Here is a 5,721-nt window from a genome sequence, read left to right as displayed (position 1 = left end):
TCATAGTGGATTTATTTGGCTTTCTAAATAATAGTGTTGTGGTACTCGAAATCGGTCATGAATCTCAAGACCGGTCTTGAGTCCACTTTTTAAAGGTCTGGGTCTCATCTCGGAATCAAATGCATTTTTACTCGGTCTCATCTCGGTCTCAGACTGAACCAAGTGGGGACAGAGGGATCTTCTCCGCAGCCGCCCCTTCACATACTCAAGACCGCACTGACCTGTCCATTTTCAAATCATTGCTCCAGACTCACCTTTTTAGGCAAGCTTTTCACATGTGATTGTGCTGTGTTCTTTCTTAAGTGTGGTTTATGTTGTTCTTTATCTGACCTGTTTGTAATGTTGCCATGTTTGTTACCTTGTCACTCCGATGTCATTTTGATCTTTCTATTTTTTTTTCTAATGTACAGGGTCTTTGAGTACTTGTAAAGCGCTTTATTATAATAACTTCAAAGTAGATTTTGATGTCAGGTGGTTAAGGCAGGTTAAACATGCCAGCCAGTGGTTTAAAAATAGGAAGCATCAGATTGTGTTCGGTGTGTATCTCAGGGTTAAAGCTGACAGATATTGAGCCAGAGCCATTCAGCTCTCTCTCCTGCCTTCTGGGTCTCACAGGTTTCTGCCAGACAGACAAGAAGATAATTCAACTTTGACAGTGAAGTATCCTCTCCAGACCTGCACAAGAGCATCCTCACATATACACACACACACACACACACACACACACACACACACACACACACACACACACACACACACACACACACACACACACACACACACACACACACACACACACACACACACACACACACACACACACACACACACACACACACACACACACACACACACACACACAAATCACACGCTCCTTTTGGGCTTTAAGAGGGCATCATTAGTGCTTTTTGTGTGCTCGCAGTAACGCAACAGTTGGACGTATTCAGTAATCAAGCCCAGGGAGAAAGCTTCAAGCACAGGAATATATAAAGACACAACCTGGCTGTGTCTGAAAAACAGCTTTGAAATATTTATTTTCATGGCTAACCTGGAGCCATGCTCTTCAGTTTGAAGTGCAGGGACATCCTTTTTGTTTTTTTTAATCTAAACTGACACTCTGCTCCCGCAGTAAACACCTCTGAAAGCCGTCTGAATCAGTGCACAGGGCTGAGCTATCATTCAAATGTCACAAGGAGAGAACACCTTGAGTGTGATTATATGTTGTTACCTCAGATAGATGTGTCTTATGGAGGCTTTTTACTGCCAGATTTCATTTTCACTGACTCTCAGTCAAAACCCATCAAAACCTCCAGAGGCAAAGCGCGAAGGATTCAACTTTATAGGAATTATCTTTTTTTTTTTTATGATCAACTGAGGAAATAAGCGAGGGTTAGCGCAGTTTGGGTTATTCATTAAGTCTCTCCAAAGATTTGCAAAGTGTTTCCCGTTCAGACTAAGCCGCAGCATCTTTAGCATACTGGGAAAACAGTCATCAAATCTAATGTTTATGCAGAGCATCTGAGAGCTTCATTTTGGAGAATTTACTGCACGAGAAAAAAAAGAAGACTCATTTCGGTTCTTGGCATGAAACCTTAATTCAAAATCATAATTGTGAAATGGGAAAGTCAATTAAAACAGCTGGAAACGCCGTTTAAAAATGTGCAAACCATTTTCTTTTTTTAAAATAAAAAATGTCTTGATAACCATCATTTCCAACGAGATGCTCACAAACTTCCACCGTGTGATCTCATGTTGTTTGAATCCAATCAGAGTGAAATTACGTGGATACAAAATAACTCAAAGTGGGCTTCATAAGATTCACATACTGTAACTACACCCCACCATTATGGCTGTTACATGTTTCCTCTCGGAGCCATTTCCCAAATGGTCCCCATCATCCCGTCACAGCGGCCTCAGATCTTGTCTCAGGCTCGCCCATTTTATTAACTCTTATTTTCTTCAATGTCCTAAAACTACTGGGGATATTTCACAAGAGTGTGCATATCTCAATCTCACTAAATTATTAAGCTTACATTGGCAAATTATACTTCTGGACCCTGAAATGGAGCATATCACTGTTGTTGAGTGGTGATTTAAATACTTCTTCTTTGTTATCAGTTTCATCAGTGAGTCACCCCGTGAGGGAGAAATATTCGAGGGATAAGAATAGTCAAAGGGGCTTTCAAGCTTCGCTGAGTAACATTTAGCACATTGTGATTTTCTGTCGGCATACTGTAAAAAGAAAAAAAACTTGTCGTTTTATGAATGCCAATATGGGGCAGCAGTAGCTCCGTCTGTAGGGACTTGGGTTGAGAACCGCAGGGTCGCTGGTTCAAGTCCCGGTGCGGACCAAAAATATGTAAGTTGTTCAGGTAGCTGGAGAGGTGCCAGGGCACCTCCCGAGTGCCTCAGAGGTTCCCCTTGAGCAAAGCACCAAACCCCCAACAGCTCTGGTGCGCTCCCTGCGTAGCAGCCCCACTCTGACATCTCTCCACTAATGCACGTCCACAGGTCCTGTTTGTACAATGTATAAAAATATATATATTTAGATTTTCTGTAAACTGTGGGAATATTAAAGCAGCATGTATGCATTTGGTTGCTGTTTGACATCACATAGAATTCATGGGAGCCCTACTTGCACGGATGAAGGAACAATTTATGTGCTGTATGTAAGGAGCCAGTGTGCATGGATGCACAACACATAAAGCATGGATCAGATTTATTAGATAAAAGGTCACATCCTCTCCACGCCCCTCATTATTCACACTACCAAGGTTGTTCTTGACACGTCTTTTTTTTTTTTTTAAATGAACAAGGATCCTCACATGCATGGATTCACCTGTATTATATGTATGTATTTACAGCGTGAGGCTGCTTATATACAACCTGGTTGAAGTCTCCAGCGCTATAATGCTTCCTTACATTTCATTAAGGAAACACACTACACCTACATAAATAGAGGAGGGACGGTTTGCAATGGATGATTAAAGACTTTGATTGTTTTCAGCAAATTAAAATGTTGAACAAACACATTCTTTATCCTCCTGCTGATTTAATTAAGATTTAATTAATGTGTTTGGATGGATAATAAAGCAACCTTATTTGTTTGTGTTAAACAAATCAACTTTGTGTTCAAAACTTCCAAGCTAAAGCTATAGACACAATAATTAGAACAAACAAAGGCAACGTGCAAATGAACGCCATATTATAGGGCTTAAGAATCACTTACAAATTAATGGGAATAAATGTCAAATATGGATTCATAAGAGCTGTTATAGCCTATATATCAGCTCACAGTTTGTATTTTTGTGTGCTTTAGTTGCCTAAGATGAGCTCCCTCCCTCTCTCTCTCTATGTATCGAAGGAGAATATTATTTGTTCTACTGAAGCCAAAAATGAGCAAGACGAAAAACTTGGTCTAGAGAGGGACTTTCAAAAGTTTTCTGCAAGTTTCAGAGCCAGTAAAGTTTCTCCTAATCCTGGTAAAGACCTGAAGTGTTCTCTGTTTCTGCATGTTGTCTCTGCCGAAAAGAAAAAAAAGACGCAGAGCTGGCGTTCACACTTCTATCTCCATATTTGGAGTGAAGGCTGACATCAAACTCAGTGTTCATAAATCTGCCATGCTGCTGTTATGAGGCGCTTCATTATGTATTTCCCAGGTTTCAAAGTGCCCCACCTTTTTACTTTTTCATGCCTTTTGTACACGTCTGTTTGGCGCTGTTTATCCCCTCTTCAAGGTTTAAGACATTTCTATTATTCACGTCCCCAATGAGGTCTTGCAATCCCATTGGTTTCAAACGATGGTGAGCCAAGTGTGATGTCAGAGACAAGCTGTCTGTAAGCTCGGGACAGGGAGACACTGTGAACGCTGGTTTATGGCAGCATATCAACAAATCATCTGCAGACCGTGGTACCATTACTGCAACACTTTGAATAAAGGTCGTTTGGATATGACGTCAGAGCACATGTGCACACTGCACAGGACTGTCTGGATGCATGTTTTTATTTAAATAAAACAAAGTCTGAGCTAAAGATAACACTGGACTGAAGTCATGTTATCTTGAGATATGCACTTTTATTTTATTTTTTTGGGGGGGTTAAACTGGTTTACTGTGAGACGAAACAATGTGCCACCGGGACTGTGATGCTACACAGAACAACACAGGCACACATGACTCCATACAAACCAACCTATAGACTTATACAAGTCTACATGATTTGCATAAAGTGCATGTGTGCAACAATGAACAAAGCATCGATCGTTCAAATATGACTTCCCTGGGGCCCTGTTTAGCTCAGTTGGTAGAGCAGGTACCTCATCTTCAGTTTTTGTGCTAATTCCGGCACATTTACATACAGTAGATAAAATATGCTGATATGTTGTGTCCTCACAGTGCACTGCTTATTCAATAAAAAGCTGATTTATCAATCAATCAATCACATTTATTTATAAAGCGCATTTAAAAACAGCAACAGCTGACCAAAGTGCTGTACATGAAACAAGAGAGCAATACATATATGGAAGTAGAAAGAAAACTCCAGCTTATTTAAAGGGGTCAGGGTTAATGGTAACATTTTGGAGGGAGAGTTAGAAGGAGTGTCATGGGAAGTCCTGGTCACAGCTTTGATTTGAGAAAAGCCCCAAAACTGATGGTCTTTGTCTTCATTCATGACTGAAATAGGTACAAACATTATATGAAACCGTCAAAAATAAAATCTAAAAATCCTATTGTTTGTGTTCTCCTTTTGTTTGAGCTGCATAATAACCTCACCTCTTTTATTTCGTTGAGATTTTTGTTCTTAAATTGCCGTCCTTCGAATCCTACATTTGCTTTGGTCACCGTGTCAGATTTTGATGGTGTTTTTATGTTTTGTAGCCCAGCTGTGAATTGTCAAAATGAATGACGTCTGAATTCCAGTTTGCTGCCTCAGTCCTGTTATTGTGCCTGCTGACTCACAGTGAACACTGTCATGACTTACTGATAAACTTAAATAAAACAGCATATATTCTTGTATTTATGAGGAACACTTGGAAAAAGGCCTGAACTCACTTTTCACTCAGGTATTTGTAGAAACTTGAAAATTAACATAACAACGTGAAGCTCTTGTTCTTTTAAGATTCATTAACAAAACAAGTACAGCCACTTGTCGTTCATGACTCACCAACACTCAAGTGCCACTCAATTCACCCTCACAACACGCACACACTCAAATGAACTGAGGCGCTGCGTGACTCGGTTAACTGAGGAATTATCCTGGATCATTTGACGCAGTAACCTGCCAGTTCACAAAGTCACACGTCACTCTGTAGCCTGATATAGACCAGAGACAAAGGCGTGGATGAAACCCGAGCTTGCCTGTCTTCCTTTATGTTGCCATGACGACAGCAGCCGTTACCAATGCCTCTTTGAGAGGAAGAAAAAAAAACCCTCAGAGGACCTGAAGAGGCTCCGCCCTCTTTGGGAATTTAGCGATCTTACCTGGCAACCAAAAGTCAATACATTCAGCCTATTACGATGGGAAAATGAAATGAGCCGCTAACAAATTAACACCTCGATCAAATCCCTAAACCCTCTTCTTCTTCTCTTGGTTTTTTTTTAAATCATTTCCATCCCTGTCCTGTGAGGCCTTTTCTTAGTGTGCAACTGGATGCGATTCAGGGCGTGTTGCCTTCGCTGGCAGGTGTAGGAAGCAGGTTGAGCAGGTTATTCCCTGAATGCC

The sequence above is a fragment of the Labrus bergylta genome, chromosome 3 (genome assembly GCF_963930695.1).
Source record: "Labrus bergylta chromosome 3, fLabBer1.1, whole genome shotgun sequence".
In the NCBI taxonomy this organism is placed as follows: Eukaryota; Metazoa; Chordata; class Actinopteri; order Labriformes; family Labridae; genus Labrus; species Labrus bergylta.
This window is presented reverse-complemented; position numbering follows the sequence as displayed.